The sequence below is a fragment of the Carya illinoinensis genome, chromosome 12, assembly GCF_018687715.1.
Source record: "Carya illinoinensis cultivar Pawnee chromosome 12, C.illinoinensisPawnee_v1, whole genome shotgun sequence".
Lineage (NCBI taxonomy): Eukaryota > Viridiplantae > Streptophyta > Magnoliopsida > Fagales > Juglandaceae > Carya > Carya illinoinensis.
The window spans coordinates 11,225,931-11,247,434 of NC_056763.1; the positions used below are offsets into that span (position 1 = coordinate 11,225,931).

At 39.2% G+C, this 21,504-nt stretch overlaps 1 pseudogene; it reads left to right on the forward strand.

Moving 5' to 3' along the window:
* The first annotated feature begins 4,766 nt into the window (after positions 1-4,766).
* The window catches only part of LOC122289252, a 96,871-nt pseudogene continuing 80,133 nt past the window's right edge, over positions 4,767-21,504 (forward strand).

Genomic DNA, 21,504 nt, shown 5'->3' on the forward strand with positions numbered 1-21,504 from the left:
TTAGGTCTTAAGACTTGTACGCAAATTATTTATTTATAAAATATGTAATAGTGCAATACACAAGTGAACATCAAAGATATTTATGAAATTTACGTCATAGTTGAATTCAAATATTTATCATAATAAGGAGATCACTAGTGTGACATCTTTTGGAGCCATATTACAAGATCAGGATATTTCAAGAATTGAAACAAACATGAAAAATAAGGGTTAGATCATAGTATTGGTTTGGATAGATTTTAATTAATATGCTCTTAAATTTTCTGAGTCTCTGTTTGGTATATAATATATATATATATATATACACTACGGAATTGTCTCCCAAAAGTTGATAAAGCTACTGACCTTTCGATTTTGATTGTGTCATTATAAAGCTACTGCATTAAATGTTTAATTAATTATCCGTGAACAACGAGCCATGCGGTATGTTTAACATTATATTTAGACAGCTGTTGGATGGAGAATGGTTGTGACAAAATAGACTTTCATTTAGAGTTTTTAATAATAATTTAAATTAATTTAATATATATATATTTATATATGTTTCAAGTGCATTATTAACATATAATTAGAGATTGCAGTGAAGGTTGGAGAATAGAAACTGCTCCACTAAATGTTGATGGTTTTGATAGAGATTTGGGATGTGATAGAGATTAAAATAGAGATTTGTAGTAATCTTATATATTTAATGTATTTTTAGATATTCTCATATATTTTTTTCTTAAATATCATTTAAATATAAGACTTAAGAGTTGCCCACTAATGAACGTTGGATGTCAGTCTTAACACAAATTTGACTTTTTTTTCTCTTATCATATATTTTTAATATATTTAAATATTTTTTAAAAAATAAAAAATATACCAATATATTAAAAGTTACTTTTTTAATTATTAAGTAAAAATTTATATTTTTTAAATATATAATCAATCAAAATAAAAGACAAATTCAAATGCTATACTAACATTTTCCTTAAAGAGAAAGTTGCTTGAGATTCTGAATTTGGGATCCCAAAAGTCTACCGAATGTGTTTTTTTTTTTTACTTAATAATTAAGTAAATTTTTTAAAGTAATGTTGTAAATTTTATTTAAAAAAATATTTAAGAATATAAAAATAAATAAAAAAAATTAAAAAACACTACATTCGAAGAGTATTCTGTGGGGATCCGGTGGGCGTCTTGGATGACTCTAGCATCACCCTTCCTTAAAATATTCACCGGTAGGTTACTAAAAGAATGGTCAAGACATTTTCTTACCTGTTTATGACGGAACTGATGTGATTGAACGAAGACATTCATATCGTCCACGGTTTTGCAGCTTGAGAAATCCAAATATATATATAATCATTATTTCATACCATGTATTTTATATATTTTTAAATTAAATTTTAATTTTTAAATTAAATTTTATTTTATTTTATTCTTATTAAGTTAATTGAATTGTTCTATTTATTATTTATATACTACATAATTATTATAGAAAAAAATAATATAATATATAATGTATAAAAATGATAAATAAAATTATTTAAAAAAAACCCTTTCACAAACCCGTCAAAGAAAATAAAAAGTACTAGCGTTGACCGACTTTGCGTTTTGGTTGGGCTCCCAGTAATCTGTGTGCATGTACGTGACGGTGATTTCATGTAATTCTAGGGGCAACTTATAGAAAATAATTTGTAATTCCAGTGCATTTTTGCGAGTAGCATTGCTCAACCTCATGCAAGTTCATGTAAGCTTTTTAGCTCGCAGCATTGCTCAATCTCACGTAACTTCGCTTTTATTTTTTTTGGGAATTGCAATTATATTCCACAAGTTGACGTCTTTGACGCGCGTTTTTTTTTAAATAGAAAAATCTAGTTAAAATATAATTATGTATTAATATGTATATTAATATATTGTGATTAATACAAAAGTAAATTTTATTAAAATTAGTACTAATTAAAATTTTAAATATAAAAGAATCAGTGTTAGTATATAGATTAATACGCGACTTTGTTTTTATATTGCAAAACTCTTTCTAAATTCTTGTCTCCCCCCCCCCCCCCCTTTTTTTTTTCCGGGAACATTGACAACACAACAGGGCGGCCGTATCTAGTCTTCTAAGTTGCTTAAGGCAAAGATTTAAAATGGTCTATTTATTTTTAATAAAATATTATATTATGTATGATAGTTAATATTTATTTATGATTAGATTACTCTTTTAACATTATAAGGTACAAAATTATTGATTAATGTATTGTATTCAGTATTTTATATCAATGTTCTATTTTCAATTGATAAAATGACTAATTTATTTATTTATCTTTTGATATGGTGAACCTAAATAGGATTATATTAATTTGATTACAAGTATACCCAATAACATTCTATGAGCAAATGTCTGCATTTGAAAAAAAAAAAAAAATCTATTTTTGATGTAACTAACTAAATAACTTTTTAATCTTTTAGAAGGTTAGTATACCTTTTCATCTTATTTTACTTAATCATTATAATTTTTTCAAATTTCTATCAAAATAAAATAAACAATTCAAGTTTTTTAAATTCTAATACAAAAATAATATATTAAAACAATATATTCTAATAAAATTTTATTCAATTTTCAACTTTAATCTTATCTCATCTAAACTCATCTCTAAAAACAAACGAGACTAACATTTTTATTGGGTTTTAAATTAAAGTAAGAAGATACAAAAACCTTACACGCCCTACACGCCACCTCCCAATTCCCATAACCAAACAAGTCACAAAAACCCTATATCTCACTTGAGGAATTTGGCCATAGCCTCCTTGCCTTGACCGAAACCCTAAATTCTAATTTCTCTCATTTCTATTTTCCCTCCATAATTTCATTGGTCAATATCCCTTGATTGACTCACTCAAATTCTATTTCCCACCAAAACAATTCAGCCCCTTATCCATTCCATTCAATTTCGGCCAGCCTTATCCAATCTAGATCTCAAATCTCAATTCCTACATTTTAGGAATTGCACAATTTCTACCTTTTAGGAGATCTACTTACCATCTAAGCCCTAGCCACTTTCCATACTTGCCTTAGCTGAAACTCACACTAAACCCTAACCAAAATTGCCCATCTCACAACCCTAGCACACCATTGGCACCTAGCAACCCTAAAGGCACATTGTTGTGCACCACATCACCCAACCCGGGATCACTTAGCCCAAATACCATCCATACTTTCTACTATTGAAGTCTAGAATCATTTCACCTAAACTCCTTTTGGGCTACACGTGATCTACACCAAGCAAATGAGTCTTATCGGTCACTTGAGGAGCAACAAGGAGAGGATAGAATCCTTAGTATTTGGGGACTTGACCGATGACCCTAAACTCCACTTCTCTCCACACTTAAAGCACAAACCCTTCTTAATTCTCTATTGGACTTCCTCTTTTGATAACTTCTTCATCTCATTCGGCTTAGGCTTAGAAGTCCCCTCATTCACATTTCCACCTTTCCAAAGATTTTTGGTTTGCAAGAGTGTAGTGAACTTGCTTCCCACATCCTTGGATTGGCGCCTATCATAGGAGGAACTCTTCTCCAATATCTCAGCCATCCTCATGACCTCTTGGATTTTGGTGGGTTGCTTTAATTTGATTTCCTTGGCTATCCAAGGCTTCAATCCGTCTATAAACATCTCAACAAGGGCCTCCTTGGACCAACCTCTAACAAGTGTTTGAGGTTACCTTCTACATATGCCTTCACCTTGCCATCTTGTTTCAACTTGGCAAGTTGACCATGATGGTTAATAGTCGAGGATGGTCCAAATTGAAAGAAAAATTCCTTCTCAAAGGTCATCCATCCCAATCTTCATCTCTCCTTGGCATATTGGTCTCTTAGCCATCTCCACCACTTGCTTTTCCCTCTAGGTAGTATAAACATGCTGTAGGCACTCTCTTACTTCTTGGCACCTCATAAGCATGAAAATAATGATCCACCTTGTCAAGCCACTTATATGGATCTCCCCCATTAAACTTAGGGAAGTCCACCTTTGGTCCCTTAGGTCCCCGATCATAAGCCTAGTTTCTTCCTCTATCTTCGTGGTAATCATCACCATTTCTTCTACCATGATGTCTTCTATTCCTCTCATGGACATGGTGTCTTCTCTCAAATTGGTTTTCATGGCCAAAAGGCCTCTCTTCCTCATGCTCATACTCGGCCTCATGGTTATCATCATGCCTTGGAATCTCATACCTCACCCCTTGGTATTCTCCTCTCATGCTTGGGTTCTAGTGCAATTACCCTCATCACAGATCCATCTCTCCACGGCCACATGGTCATTCTCAACACGACCTCCTCTTCTCATTTCAACTCTAGGTGGCTCATGCATAGACTCGGTCACACTTGTTTCTACACCATCGACAAAAGCATCATGCCTTTGTCCCTTAGTCTTATGGTGTTGCCCTTGACCTTCAACAAGTCTCCTCTCCAATCTTTCTATGCTCTCGTGTGTCTCTCTCCTCATGGTATCCATGGCTCTTCTATTTTCTTCACCTTCCCAAGTAGTGGCATTCAAGGCCATCCATAGTTTGGCTGTGGTAGTGTTGACTTCACTAAGAATGTCCATGATAAAAGGAAATGGTTGTTTGACTTACATAATAAAAGAAAGACATAATAAAAGGAAATGGCTGTTTGACTTACATAATAAAAGAATGAAACTAATTCACCTAATGGAACAAATTCCGCACTACTGCTCGCTTGCTACCGCTGTATTTCTTGCCTCTCAAACACTTGAAGAAGAACGATGGTAACTACTTTCTCTAATAAAATCATGCACCCAGAAGACCCATTTGCTTCAAATCCATGCCCGCCTCATCTGTACAAGTCTTCTTCAAGACCACACCATTTCCCTCAACTTCTTATCCCGCCTAGCACTCTCTCTTGCACGAGACGTGGACTATTCCCACTAGTTTTTTACTCAAATCTTGGACCCATTATCCTCTCACTACAACACCATGATCAGGGCCTACTCTATGAGCAATTCACTGCTGGAGGAGTTTTATATGTACCGAGAATGAAATGGAAAAGCGTGCATGTAAACCCTTTGTCTTTTTCGTTTGCTATCAAGTCTTGTATTAAGCTTTCTTCATTGTTAGGGGAGTTCAGGTTCACGCTAGGATTTTGACAGATGGGCACAAGTCTAATAGCGTATTGCTCACCACTTTGATGGACTTGTGTTTGTGTTGCAAGAAGTACGATGAAGCAAGTAAGGTGTTTGACGATATACGTGACAGAGATGCTGTTGCTTGGAATGTGTTGATTTCTTGTTGTATGCGTAATAACATAACTCAAGATGCATTGGGTTTGTTTGATATTATGCAGAGTGGTAGTGATGGATGTGAAACCAATGATGTCACGTGTTTACTTCTATTATGAGCATGTGCCCACTTGAATGCATTGGAATTTGGTGAAAAGATCCGTGCTTACATTGGAGAGCATGGTTATGGTTGGCAAGTTGTGTAATTATCTGGCAACAATGTACTCACATTGTGAGTGTTTAGAAAAGGCTTATGGGGTGTTTAAGGTAATGACAAGAATGTGGTTTCATGGAGGGCAATGATTTCAGACTTAGCGATGAATGGGCATGGAAGAGAAGCTATTGATAAGAATACAAAGTGTCATATTTTTCTCTTTTAATGTTTAGTATTTTATACTTATTTGGTGCCTAAATGTACTTATTATTCTTATATTTTGATTTAGGATGCAAATGGAGTTGTTAAATGCAAAACGAAGCTAATTGGGCGATTCTAGACAATTTTGATATCACTTCATAATTTGGACATAACTCTCTCATCCAAGCTCCGATTAAGATGATTCAAAATGATATGGAATTCCAAGAAAATTTTCTACAACTTTTATGTTTTGAGTTTTGGGAGATACTGGCTACATCAAGGTCGAAATTGGGCTTGCAGTTGACACACTTGAATTGCTGACAATCTAGAACATTCTGTATCATAAAATTCAAATATGCGATTTATCTGTAGAAGTTTTGAGATCTAGTGCACAAAAATTCCAGCTGGAAACACCTCTTTCATAATTATATTAGGACTCTATTTTATTTTCAATATTTTCCATTAATTAGTCAGATTTGGATATTGTTAGTGAAGGATAATATTGAGAATATTTTTACAAGATCGGGTAGGCTTCAAAAAACTTGATTTGAACTGGCTAAGAGGGGGAAAAAAATTAGGAGACATCAAGACATCTCTCCCTCCCCTCTTCTCCAACTTCTCATTTGAGTTTTCATCATGGCCTTGTGTGGCTAAACTTCCATAATTGGTTGAAGGAAACAGAAGCCTCAGAATCAATAAAACTGTGAGATCAAATTTATTTTTATTGTTCAATTTATGCTTTGAGTATCGGATTTTCTTCTGTGTCTATTTTCATGATTGTCTCGTTTAATTAACAGGAGGCCTACTAGTTTATTATTCATTGCAATGTACTGCTAGGTTAGACATCAAATCCGTAATTATTTGATCTCTTTAATTTGTGAAGCAACTAAGATTTAATGATTTGCTGTGTGAGAAATTATTAGATCTTAAGAAGAACGCTCGACTAAATTAAATGCAACCGCTTGTGTTTGTGTTGTTTAGCTTCATCGATCTGTCTAATTCTTAAGGCTACTACTAGATTAAACTTTTAGCAGTTGTCTTGGGTTGTTTAGTAGTTAAGGTTAATTAGCTCACTCGTTTTCTAATTAACTGGGACTAAGGAAAGATAGGAAAATAATTCCAACGGTGAATATTCAAAATATGAATTAATATATACTTGAATCGATGATCAATTGTAAAATTCCAATGGTGGATGTTGACTTGGACCAAGATTTGTTCTTTTGATTGATTTCGAAAATTTAATTTGAATCTTTCCTTAGTTGTTCTTCTTGAAATTGTTCTCGCTAAACCCAACCCCACCCCCCTGGGCGGCCATTTTTTTAGGAGTTAATAGGTTTTAGTTTTGGTTGCCTGCAATAGTGTGATGACCTGCTTTTGCGTGTATTTTCACTGAAGGGTTGTTTTTATTTTAATTAATATATTAGTTTATTTATTTTAAATTATTGCGTTTTAAATTTAGTTTTATTTGTTGGATGTTGTGTTTTATTTATTTATTTATTTATTTTTTTTTACAGTTTTTAATCTCTTTCTCGGCGGTTTTGTTTTGTTGTCCGGAGTGAGGATTGTACCTCATTTCTTCCTACATCTCTTTTTCTTCATTTTTCCTTTTTTCCCTTTTTCTCTTTTCTTTTTCTTCTTTCTTTTTCTTTTTCTTTCTTTTTCTTTCTTTTCTTTTTCTTCTTCCCCGTACATTCCGTCGACCCTCTCTCTCTCCTCTCCCACGCCGTAAGCCACCCCAGCCCCGACCCATCGCTGTCCGGCCACCGTGGGCGACACCACCCCCACCGGTCGAAGCCCCTCCCTTCGGCGCACCACCCCACCGAACCTCAGCCCCATCCGGCTGGCCGTTTGGCAGGAAAATGCCCTTGAAGCCCCATGGATTTTGCCCCGATCCGCCGCCGTCGCTCCACCTCCGGCCACCACTTCTTCACCACTTCATTACCGGTTCCTTGCCGTCCTAACCCACCCATTTCCGGCCCCTAATAGCCACCGGAACAGCTCCCACGAGCTAGCTTTCCATTTTGGAAAATCCGGCCTCCCTCCACCGTTTTCGCCGCTACCCACGGCCAACCACCACTTCCAATAGCTTTATAATCATCCTTAGACCATTCCCTATCAATCCCAAGCCCTGGTTTGTCCCCGTTCAAAAATAGGTATTTTACAACCCACGGCCACAGTGAATTTTCACTGTTACGTTGCTTTTTCTCCGCCGTTTGCAATGCCGCAAGCTTTCTAAAAATAACATATAGCGCTGTAACTAGTTTCAAAACCCTATTTTCAGATTTAAATATATTTTGCTCATTCAATTATTTATCTGCTGGTTGGTTGATTCCGGACTGAGTCCGAGGAGTTCGGGGGTCGGATGGATGGAGGACGGAGTTGCTTGTTTTATTGATATATGTTGGTTGATTATTTTTGTGCATTGATATTGCATTTACATGGTGCATGCACGTGCGTTTTTATTTAATTGAGAAAAGCCTATTTTATTGGCGTAAGTGGACTTTCGGGTGCGTGTGTATCACGACCCCAAGCCGGGATGGGGTATTATCTCGGTGGAGCTCCTCTGGTCACTCGGGAGCGGAATAAACTGAGTGACGTCCCCTGGGTTGTCGCTGGGCGACGACGGGAGCGGGGGCTAGAGGATGCTTGGCTACGAACGCGCCGGGCGCGGAACCGGGCATTGCTCGTTAGGTGTCACATGCGTGGTCATAACCTGCGGTGTGATACTGGAGTCAGGGTGTGCGGATGACCCCTAGGGGAGGTCATGGTGCATACGGATTTAATTGGATAATGGTTTGAGATGGTTATGGGCCAAATGTGACTTTTGGCGTGATATTTGGAAAGGGTTTGTTTTTGGGCCAAATGAGATTTTTGGCGTGCGTGGAAAAATATGTTTTTATGGGTTTGCGCATTGGCATCACTTCATGCATATTGTTTGAGTCCTATATGCTTTTATCTGGTGGTGTTTGGATTTTACTTACCTGCGGTACCATTTTTGGTTCCGTAGATTTTGGTGCAGGATTTGAGGAGGAGGAGGAGGCTGAGCCCGAGGATGCGGCTCCGCTAGAGTTTTGAGTCGAAGTCATGCTTTATAGTTTGGTTTAAAACTATATTTGTATCTTGTAATATTTTATTTATGTATGTTTTAAACAGCTTGTTTTATACTAAGAAAAATTCTGGTACTTAGTTGTGACTTTCATTATCCGCTGCGTGTTTCTTCGTGCACATCTGTTGCTTTTGTACACAGTTGGCACTTGTCGATAGGGTGGTGACCCGTGATGTCACCATCCGGACGTCTCGATTTCCCCGTGTCCGTGCATGGGGATTTGGGGGCGTCACAAGTGGTATCAGAGCGGTTTGGCTCTGGGTAAAACCACATGTCCCGTAGGTAGTACCAGAATGTTTTTTTTTTAGGTTGTGTTTTAAAAATTATGTTAAGTATAGTTATTTAATTTGTTTTAATTGTTTTATTTGTTTGAACTTGTTTGTTTGTTTTTATTTATTTAGTTATGTTTTTGCAAGTTGGTTTCTTTTGTTTTGTGTGATGCGGTGGTGGTCTTTGGTTCTGTTTTTGTTTTTATTTTCTGAAAGGGGGTCAAAGGTTGTGGTGGCAGGAAAAAAATGGGGAGACCAAGGAAATCTACTCAGGAGCCACGGGACAATACCTCAAGAGATAACTCCATAGCCGAAGGAATACGACAGATGACGGAGTTTATGCAGCAGAATATTAGGCCACAACAGACAGGGCCTTGACCACAACAAGGAGGACCTTGGCCACAACAAGAGGGTCCCTGGCCACAACAAGGAGGGCCTTATCCACAGCAAAGAGGGTTTTGGCCACAACCAGGAGGTCCTTGGCCACATCAGAGAGGGCCTTGGATGTACCCAGGAGGGTCCAGTAGCATGGTGCAAGCCGGATGCACCTATGAGCACTTCCTGGTGCATAGAACCCCACACTTCACTGGAGAAGAGGATCCACTTCAAGCTGAAAAATGGATCAAAGACCTGGAAAGAACATTTGAGGTGTGTGGTTGCACCGAGGCGCAACAGGTACTTTACGCCAGTTATCTATTGCAAGGCATCGCGTCTGATTGGTGGGATACCAAGAGGGTGATGTTGGAATCAAAATTGGGATTTTTCGCTGCTGTGACCTGGCAGCGCTTTAAGAAAAAATTTAATGACCGCTTCTTTCCCGCATCGGTAAGGAAGCAAAAGGCAAGAGAGTTCTCAAATTTGGTCCAAGGGGGCACGACAGTGGAACAGTACGCCCGAACATACATAGAACTTGGGCGATTTGCTCCCCACCTTATCGCCACAGAGGAGATGCGAGCTGATTGTTTTCAGGAGGGACTACGCCCTGATATATGCCGTATGGTGGTCAGCCATCGGATATCCACTTTTTAGGAATTAGTGGATGTGGCCACCCTTGTGGAACGAGAAAATAATCTGAGTATGGGCTCCCCTCCAGGACATAAGAGGCGGAGTTTTTCTGGTGAAGGAAGCAGCTTGGGTTCGCCTCAGAAATTTATTCAGCGGACTGGAACTCGACCTCAAGCGTCCTCAGGTGTTCGTATGGGAGGACGGGTGCCAATTTGTGGAGCGTGTAATAGAGCTCATGAGGGTGAGTGTCGGCTGAGTAGTGGACCCCAGTGTTACCGGTGCGGCGAAGTGGGACATATTGCTCGGGAATGCCCCGTCAGAGTTCAAGGAAGCCGTGGAGGTAGACGCGGTGGAAGAACCAATCCGAGACAAGCAGTGCAAGCCCGGGTTTATGCTGTCACACCCGGAGATGTGGATGATGAGGCACCAGCGACCCATGATGCTGGAGTAATTATAGGTATGGATTAATTTAATTTTAAGTTGGATTTAATTTTTGGGTATATTTGGTTTCTCCTTTGCTTTTTGGATTTCATGGGTTAATGTGTTTGGTTCAGGAAGAGTCCGTTTGTATGAGTTTTATGCTTGCACTTTGTTTGATTCCGATGCGTCACAGTCGTTTGTATCTTCCACGTTTGCGCGGGTGTGTAATTTGGTCACGGAACCGTTGCCAAAGTCTCTGGTAGTGGCTCTACCCGATGGTGAAATGGTGTGGTGTTCCAAGGTTGCTTTGGGATGCCCGTTAAATTTTGAGGGAAGGTTCTTGGATGCTGATTTGGTGGTGTTTAATCTATTGGGTTTTGATATCATCCTCTGGATGGATTGGCTACACCGATATTCTGCGAATATTAATTGCAGAAGTCGGATAATTAGCTTTCAGCTTCCAGATGGTGATTGTCTGGAATTTGCGGGGAGTAAATTGAAAGAAAAGCCGATAATTATATCGGCAATTCAAGCAAGAAGAGAGATTGCATAGGGAGCGGATGCATTCTTGGTTCAGATGGTGTCCACGCCGTCTGAGAAGAAGTCTTTGGCAGACATTCCAGTTGTGGAAGAATTCCCCGATGTGTTTGTGGATGACTTGCCCGGACTACCCCCTGTGCGAGAAATGAAATTTGTTATAGACTTGGAACCTGGAGCGGCTCCTGTGCATAAAGCTCCTTATCGCATGGCACCGGCTGAATTAAAAGAGTTGAAGACTCAGTTGCAAGAGCTGGTAGAGAAGGGATTTATTCAGCCTAGTACTTCACCGTGGGGTGCACCAGTTTTGTTTGTTAAAAAGAAAGATGAAACCCTCCGTATGTGCATCGATTATCGAGAATTGAATAAGGTGACCATAAAAAATAAATACCCTCTCCCACGGATAGATGATTTATTTGATCAGCTTCAAGGAGCAGCTGTGTTCTCTAAAATTGATCTGAGGTCGGGATACTACCAGCTGAGGATCAGAGACAGGGATGTGCCTAAAACTGCTTTCAGGTCGAGGTATGGGCATTATGAATTTAAGGTGATGCCGTTTGGGTTAGCTAATGCCTCTGCTGCTTTCATGGATTTAATGAATCGAGTATTTCGACCTTATCTGGATTCCTTTGTGGTAGTATTCATCGATGATATTCTGATTTATTCCCGAGATGTTGAAGAGCATGTGTATCATCTTCGTCTGGTACTTGGGAAATTGAGAGAACACCAGTTGTACGCCAAGCTCAGCAAGTGTGAATTCTGGTTGGAAGAAGTTAAATTTTTTAGGCATGTGATTTCTCGAGACGGAGTGGCTGTTGATCCTAGTAAGGTGGAAGCCATTTTATCATGGCCGCGCCCGACTATAGTGCGCGAGATCCGGAGTTTCTTGGGGCTTGCCGGATATTACCGAAGATTTGTGAAGGGATTTGCTCGCCTATCCGGACTTCTCACAGCTTTGACTCGGAAGAATACAGAATTTGTGTGGTCAGATCAATGTGAGAGAAGCTTCCAAGAATTAAAGAACAGGTTGACGACGGCATGAGTGTTAGCGCTCCTAGAACCACATAAGCCATTCGTAGTCTTCAGTGATGCATCTAAGTTTGGTTTGGGTTGTGTCCTTATGCAGGAAGGACGGGTTGTTGCCTATGCATCTTGTCAGCTAAAGGACCATGAGAAGAATTATCCGATGCACGATTTAGAATTGGCTGCGATTGTTTTTGCTCTCAAGATCTGGCGGCACTTCTTGTATGGGGAAGCTTGCGAGGTATTTACTGATCACAAGAGCTTGAAGCATTTGTTTTCCCAGAAAAATCTGAACATGAGGCAGAGGCGATGGCTAGAGCTAATCAGTGACTATCAGTGTGAGATCAAGTACCATCTGGGGAAGGCTAATATAGTTGCTGATGCTTTGAGCCGAAAGTCACACTTGGAAGATGAAGCCGAGCCGTCAGAATTGGATTCGTTGCTTTGTGGGATGAGAAGGCTCCTTATTGAGAGTTCGCAGCAAGAAGAGATTTTATCTTCAGTTCTTGATATTCGGGTAACTGATTTTGAAGAATTGAAGACTCTTCAAAGGAAGGATCCACAGCTGCTGAATATCAGAAAAAGAGTCAGAAAATCTCGAGGGCCGTTGCATTATGGCATGGATAAAGATGGGATACTTCGGTTCCGAGATCGCAGAGTGGTTCCCAAAGATTCGGAATTCAAGGAGCAGATCATGGCAGAAGCTCATGCGACCCCTTATTCAGTTCATCCCGGCAATACAAAGATGTACCGAATCCAATTCGGTACATCTTTGTACCGAATCCAATTCGGTACAAAGATGCGACCCCTTATTCAGTTCATCCCGTCAAGTGAAGGCCGAGCATCAAAGACCTGCAGGTATGCTCCAACCCCTCCCTATTCCTGAGTGGAAATGAGATGACATCACGATGGACTTTGTAGTGGGTTTGCCGAGAACGCCTAGTGGGAAAAATTCTGTTTGGGTGACTGTTGACAGGTTAATGAAAAGTGCTCATTTCCTGCCTGTTAATAACACCGACTCCTTGGGTAAGTTGACACGCTTGTACGTGAAAGAAATAGTGCGGCTGCACGGCATACCAAAGAGTATAGTGTCGGATCGAGACCCAAGGTTTACGTCGCAGTTCTGGAAGAGTTTGCAGGCAGCTTTGGGTACTAAGTTGAAGTTCAGTACTGCATATCACCCGCAGACAGACAGCCAATCAGAGCGCACCATTCAGACCCTTGAAGACATGTTGCGAGCATGTGTCATAGAATTTCAAGGGAGTTGGGAAAACCATTTGCCGCTCATAGAGTTTGCATATAATAACAGCTTCCATGCAACCATTCAGATGGCCCCCTATAAAGCTCTTTACGGGAGGAAGTGTAGATCGCCCTTGTGTTGGGACGAAGTCGGGGAGAGTAAGATTATTGGGCCCGAAATAATTCAAGAGATGCAAAGCCAAGTCCGGATCATCAGAGATAAAATGGCGGCAACTCAGAGTCGCCAGAAAAGCTACTCTGATACCAGGAGGAGAGAGTTATCTTTTGAAGTTGGTGATTGGGTTTACCTTAAAGTCTCTCCCATGAGAGGTGTTAAGCGTTTTGGTAAGAAGAGGAAGTTGGATCCGAGGTATGTCGGCCCTTTTCAGATTCTGGAGAAGGTAGGGTCCGTCGCCTATAGAGTTGCTTTGCCAGAGTATTTTGGGGATATTCACGATGTCTTCCACGTATCATCCCTGAAGAAGAGCTTTGGACAACAAGAGCCACGCTTCGTCGACCCAGAGGGTATTCAGTTGCAACCGGATCTCACTTATGAAGTTGTTCCGTCGCAGATCATAGATTGAAAGAAGCAACAGTTGAGGTCCAAGACGATACCTCTGGTTAAGGTGGCTTGGGGAGATCCATTAGCTCAAGACTTCTCTTGGGAGCGAGTAGCGGACATGAGGGAGCAGTACCCATACTTGTTTGTATAATGAAGGTATGTATCTTAATCTTGGTCACAGGTGGTTTATGTGATTTTATGTGGCTTGTTTTAAGTTGGTGGTTGATCTTGCAAATTTCGAGGACGAAATTTGTTTTAAGTGGGGAGGATGTGACGACCCGCTTTTGCGTGTATTTTCATTGAAGGGTTGTTTTCATTTTAATTAATATATTAGTTTATTTATTTTAAATTATTGCGTTTTAAATTTAGTTTTATTTGTTGGATGTTGTGTTTTATTTATTTATTTATTTATTTGTTTTACGGTTTTTAATCTCTTTCTCGGCGGTTTTGTTTTGTTGTCCGGAGTGAGGATTGGACCTCATTTCTTCCTACATCTCTTTTTCTTCCTTTTTCCTCTTTTCCCTTTTTCTCTTTTCTTTTTCTTCTTTCTTTTTCTTTTTCTTTCTTTTTCTTTCTTTTCTTTTTCTTCTTCCCCGTGCGTTCTGTCGACCCTCTCTCTCTCCTTTCCCACGCCGTAAGACACCCCAGCCCTAACCCATCGCCGTCCGGCCACCGTGGGTGACACCACCCCCATCGGTCGAAGCCCCTCCCTCCGGCGCACCACCCCACTGAACCTCAGCCCCATCCGGCCGGCCGTTTGGCCGGAAAACGCCCTTGAAGCCCCACAGATTTTGCCCCGATCCGCCGCCGTCGCTCCACCTCCGGCCACCACTTCTTCACCACTTCATCACCGGTTCCTTGCCGTCCTAACCCACCCATTTCCGGCCCCTAATAGCCACCGAAACAGCTCCCACGAGCTAGCTGTCCATTTTGGAAAATCCGGCCTCCCTCCACCGTTTTCGCCGCCACCCACGACCAACCACCACTTCCAATAGCTTCATAATCATCCTAGACCATTCCCTATCAATCCCAAGCCCTGGTTTGTCCCCGTTCAAAAGTGGGTATTTTACAACCCACGGCCACAGTGAATTTTCACTGTTACGTCGCTTTTTCTCCGCCGTTTGCAATGCCGCAAGCTTTCTAAAAATACCATATAGCGCTGTAAGTAGTTTCCAAACCCTATTTTCAGATTTAAATATATTTTGCTCATTCAATTATTTATCTGCTGGTTGGTTGATTTCGGACTGAGTCCGAGGAGTTCGGGGGTCGGATGGATGGAGGACGGAGTTGCTTGTTTTATTGATATATGTTGGTTGATTATTTTTGTGCATTGATATTGCATTTACATGGTGCATGCACGTGTGTTTTTATTTAATTGAGAAAAGCCTGTTTTATTGGCGTAAGTGGACTTTCAGGTGCATGTGTATCACGACCCCAAGCCGGGATGGGGTATTATCTCGGTGGAGCTCCTCTGGTCACTCGGGAGCGGAATAAACTGAGTGACGTCCCCTGGGTTGTCGCTGGGCGACGACGGGAGCGGGGGCTAGAGGATGCTTGGCTACGAACGCGCCGGGCGCGGAACCGGGCATCGCTCTACGCACCGACTCCGTGGCCCTTCGCTGGTGAGGGCTAGAGGATGCTTGGCTACGAACGCGCTGGGCGCGGAACTGGGCATCGCTCATTAGGTGTCACATGCGTGGTCGTAACCTGCGGTGTGGCTCTGGAGCCAGGGTGTGCGGATGACCCCTAGGGGAGGTCATGGTGCATACGGATTTAATTGGATAATGGTTTGAGATGGTTATGGGCCAAATGTGACTTTTGGCGTGATATTTGGAAAGGGTTTGTTTTTGGGCCAAATGGGATTTTTGGCGTGCGTGGAAAAATTTGTTTTTATGGGTTTGCTTGGCATCACTTCATGCATATTGTTTGAGTTCTATATGCTTTTATCTGGTGGTATTTGGATTTTACTTACCTGCGGTACCATTTTTGGTTCCGTAGATTTTGGTGCAGGATTCGAGGAGGAGGAGGAGGCTGAGCCCGAGGATGCGGCTCCGTCGAAGTTTTGAGTCGAAGTCATGCTTTATAGTTTGGTTTAAAACTATATTTGTATCTTGTAATATTTGATTTATGTATGTTTTAAATAGCTTGTTTTATACTAAGAAAAATTCTGGTACTTAGTTGTGACTTTTGTTATCCGTTGCGTATTTCTTCGTGCACATCTGTTGCTTTTGCACACACTTGGCACTCATCGATAGGGTGGTGACCCGTGATGTCACCATCCGGACGTCTTGATTTTCCCGTGTCCATACGTGGGGATTTGGGGGCGTCACAAATAGCACCCCAAATTTTGACACCGTTGCTGGGGAGTGATTGTAGTTTATTTTTGTCCTTCTTGTGATCCTTAATTCATTCTTGAGATTTTTGAGAAAAAAAATTGTTAGATTTCGATAGTTATTTTTATTAATTTTCATTATTCTAGACTTTTCCTGATTTGTTTTTCATGGCTTATTAGAGTTCCCTTGATTTTTTACGGTTGTAATTGGATTTTTCAATCAAGGTGATTTTCAGTGCGATCCAGAATGGAGAGAACTTTGTGCAAGTTAAGGAGGGAAGCTCAAAGAAATTCTGAAGAGAAAGATCTGGTTCTTGATTCCCTATTTGCTAGCAATTCTGATTTAGAAGAGGAGGAAGTCATGGCTGGAAATCAAACATTGAAAGAGCTTGTTGCCCCTGATTTGAATCAACAACCTTTATGCATAGTGTTCCCTATTTTAGATGCTACTACTACTTTTGAATTAATATCTAGACTAATACATCTGTTACCCACTTTTCATGGCCTTGTAGGTGAACATCCATGTTGAACCCAAGGTTTCAAGATTCATGTAATTATATATCTATACATTGATTTTGATAATAACAAATGAATTCAAAGAATAAAGGAGTCTCAAACTGAAGTTGTCTACACAATGGAGTCAAGCACATCAAGGAACCAAGCATGAGCAAGAAGGGAAGAAGTTCACATTAAAACTTATAGAGTAATTTTATACATCCCTTGAAAAATTTGAAATTATGATTAAAGCTCAAAATTAATATTTTATCATAAAACATTAAAATACATTTTCCACATGTGCATGAATATTTTAAAAATTAAATTTGAAAATTTGAAAGATAATTGATTGTCATATTTCATATGTGCATGCTTTATTTAAATATTTTCTAAAAGTGATTGATACTTTTTTTGACTTATGCAAAAAGTAGATGATTTTGTTTGAAAAATTGAAAAGGAAATAATACTCCTTTTGTCATATGTGAAAAGTTAAAAGATTAGGTTTGAAATTTTTGAAAAGTGAATGATGTTGTCTTTGACAATTGAAAAAGAAGAGACTTTTATTTGACTTTTTTGAAAAAATGAATGATGTTGTCTTTGACAAGTGAAAAAAGAAGAAACTTTTATTTGAATTTTTGAAAAAGTGAATGATGTTGTCTTTGACAAATTGAAAAAAAAGAAATTTTTATTTCAATTTTTTGAAAAGTGAATAATATTGTATTTGACATGTGAATCTTTTTAAAATTGAATATGAAGCCTCATATGCCTATAAATAGATCATTTGAGAGCTTCAAATTCACAACACCAAGAGCATACAACATTCATTCAAAATTTTCATTCTCTTTTCTCTAAACATTGAACCTTAATCCTTGTTCATTTTGAGAGAGATATAGGTTGTGTTGTATTGTTATTATTTCACTCATTGATGATTATTTTTTGATAGTCTATTCACTATCAGCTCTTGTATCAGTAAAAGGGTGTGTATAACCTTTGTGCATGTAGAAAGTGTTCTACATAGGGAATAGTTGAATCACCATGTGTAAGGTGATTGCAAGTGTAGAGGGTATTCTATACAGATCCTTTGTAGTGATGTTGTTCAAAGGTGTAATAGGTTTCTATCTCCACCTGAAGGAGGTTGAATAGTGAATTTGGAGATCCCCAAGGGGTAGCTTGAGGCAAGAATGTAGGCAGTAGGGCCGAACCTTGTTAACATACTGAATTTGAATCTCTCTTACCCTTACTCTTTATATTTATTGCTGTTTCGTATTTTGTTTATATTTTTTTATTATGTATTTGATTTATAATTTTTAATTTTTAAATATAATCCAATTCACTCCCCTCTTGTGTTAGTCATCTAGGCAACAATTCTCACAAGTATTTAAAGGAACTTCATGTGGTATGTACAAGGATGAAACCCACGGGGGTGACTGAAGAGCGAATTAAATTAAGAGCCTTTTCATTTTCTTTGAAGGATTCGGCTAAGGATTGTCTCTATTATCTACCCTCTGGGAGTATTAGCACATTGAACAAGATGAAGATATTGTTTTTGGAGATATTTTTCAGCTTCAAGGACGGCCAACATTCGAAAAGAGATTTGTGCTGTAAGGCAACATAACGGAGAGTCCCTACATGAATACTGTGAACTTTTTAAGAAATTATGTGCAAGCTGCCCTATCATCAAATTAGTGAGCAGCTACTTATCTAGTATTTCTATGAGGGCTTTCTACCCACTGATAGGAGCATGATTGATGCTGCTAGTGGAGGAGCTTTGGTGGATAAAACTCCCAAGGCTGTGAGAAACTTAATTGCAAATATGGTAGCCAATTCTCAACAATTTGGCACTAGGCTTGACCTTCCATCTAGGCATGATAATGAGGTAAGTATTTCCTCCCTTGAACAACAAATTGTGAGTCTAACTTCTCTTGTTCGCCAAATGGCTATAGGTAATATGCAAACGGTGAAGGCTTGTGGGATTTGTTCGGTAGTAGGGCATCCAACTAATATGTGCCCATCTTCAAGAGGAGTCCATTGAGCAAGTAAATGCGGTGGGTGGTTTTCCTAGACAACCGCAAAGGAAGTATGATCCCTATTCAAGCACGTACAACCCGGGATGGAAGGATCACCCCAAACTTAGCTATTGGAATCCACAAGTAAATCAGCCCACGACTCAAAACCACCCAAGTTACCAGCAATATAAGCAGCCATACCCCCCTAGACAACAACTGGGCCAAACTTCTAATTTTGGTATGTCTTGAGAAGAGACTTGAGATTGTTAAGTCTCTTGCCATTAATACTTAGCAATTTCAACAAGAAACGAGGGTAAATATTCAAAGTTTGGAAAATCAGATGGGTCAGATGGCAACTACAATTAATCAGCTAGAGGTGCAAAGTTTGGGGAAATTACCCTCTCAAACGTAGTAAATCTAAGAGAAAATGCAAGTGCAATAATTTTGAGAAGTGGTAAAGAGGTTGAGATTCCAGTAAAGGAAGCACATGCATCGTCAAAGCAATAAAATGAGAAAAATGTCGTTGCAGAAAGGAACGTTCCCAATGACGATGTCATACCTAAGCATAAGTTTTTGCCTCTTTCTAATTATAAACCAGTACCTCATTTTTCTCAAGCTTTATCAGAAACTAGAAAGGATGAGCAAAATAAAGATTTATATGAGACTTTTCATAGATGCGAGGTAAATATTCCACTTTTAGATGCCATTATGCTAAATTCATGAAAGAACTGTGTACAATTAAGATGAAACAGAAACTTAGAGGATGTGAGAAGGTGATAGTAGGAGAGAATGTTTATGCAGTTATTCAAAGAAAACTCTTTGCGAAGTGCAAAGATTCAGGTATGTTAACCATCCCTTGTACGATAGGTAACACTAGATTTGAGAAGGTCATGATAGATTTAGGAGCTTTTATCAATATCATGCCATATTCTATATATGCTTTTTTGAAACTTGGACATTTGAATAAAACTGGTGTTGTGATTCAATTGGTTGATAGATCTAATGCCTATCCTAAGGATGTAGTTGAGGATGTGCTGGTGCAAGTTAATGATTTGGTTTCTCCTACTGACCTTTATGTGATTGATATGGAAAATGGTGATCAAACTGCTCCTAGTTTGTTAGGAAGACCTTTCTTAAAGACATCCAAGACTAAGATAGATGTTCGTAGTAGATGTTCGTAGTAGATGACCGGTGCAAAACTGCAAGTGCACAGTATCGTAGTTTTATAGTAAAGTAATAAGAAGAGTATCGTCCTCAGGGATTAGTACCTTATGTTTGCCAAATACCAAAATTATACTAAACTTGATTTTATCTAGAGGAATTACTAAGATTTTTGTAGTTGCAATTTAAACTAGATCAACTCAAAGAAAAATGTGCAAAGGAAATAACACTGACGTTCGAAGATCAAATTAATGGGAATAAAACTTCTAGGAAATCGATTTCACCTACTTCTTCACTATGCTTTTCTCATCCAGCTAATTTAATTTAAATCTCTTTTGTCTATTAGCAAATCTCTAATTCATCCAAAAGCCTCTTTCAATAGTCAATTGGAATTGACTCTTGGTTATCAATTCACACAAGAATATGCAAATTCAATAATCAAGAACGCAATAAGACCAATGATTTAATTACTACATAGGTTCATACAAGTCTTTCGATCTCTATACTTACCTATGCTGAAATATCCAAGATCTACCCTATGATTCCCTCTTTCGATAGCAAATCACAAGATTACTTATCATCTAATCAATGGCCAGTTAATTAGAAGTAATAAATTCAGAATAAATCAGATAAACAAAGAGAGAATTGCATTAAATTAGCATAGACAACCAAGCATAGTTCGGAAATAGGTTACATCATTTTCCTAGAATGAAGAAAATTTAGCTCATGCTAGAAATGGAATTCAACATAAACGAATTTACCATAATTGTTCTGAGAAGATGGGAAGAAAATAAACACTGAAAAATCCTCCTTGCAGCCTCAACTCGTCGTCAAAAGCTCAAGGGAACGATTCAACGCTTTTCTCTCGTCCGTGCTCGTGTATGATTCCAACGTACGTGCAATAACTGGAATTCCCTCTCCAAAAATAGATGATTTGAATCCCTCTAGCTATGTTTTTCTCTCCCAAGAAGTGTTCTCCAGTCCAAAACTCGCGGCCCTAGAGTGAAAAATTGCTTTTATATGGTGTGACGGCGGAAAACCTAAAATCTGTCAAAATACGATGTTCGCTCGAGCGGGGTGTCGAGCACACATCGAGCGTTCGACTCTGTCTGATTTCGCTCGAGCATCCTATCGAGCACACGTTGAGCGTTCGACTCTGCCTGATTTCGCTCGAGCGGCCAATGTCTCCGCTCGAGCGATCTTTGTTTTTCAGCAACCCGCTCGAGCTCCCTATCGAGCGGCAGTCGAGCATTTGAATCTGCCTGATTTCCCTCGAGCGGCCAAAAGCCTTCGCTCGAGCGAACTTGTAAAATCTGCAATATGAAATTTTGCAAGTCATCAAATACCCCCAAACTAACAACTTTGTTTGTCCTCAAAAAAAAAAAAAAAAAAAAAGCAAATGATAGTTTAGGTAATATCGACTCAACCCGAAAGAGAAGTATCATCACTCACCAAGCTTTTATGAATTCAGATTTCATCTCTAGTATCTTACTCTTTTAACATCAAAGATGGCAGGAAAATCAATCAAAAATTTTGCAGTTTGTCAAGCAAGAGTTAGGCGTTTACTTTAACCTAAAGCTAAGACCTTGAGTGTGTGTGTGATATAGTCAATTTAACCTCAAACCACCTGCAAACTCAGATAAAAGTAGAACAACCAAAATCAGAAGAATTCTCTTAAAACTTAACCCCATAAGTCCAATTTTCAGAAATCCTCTCCACTAA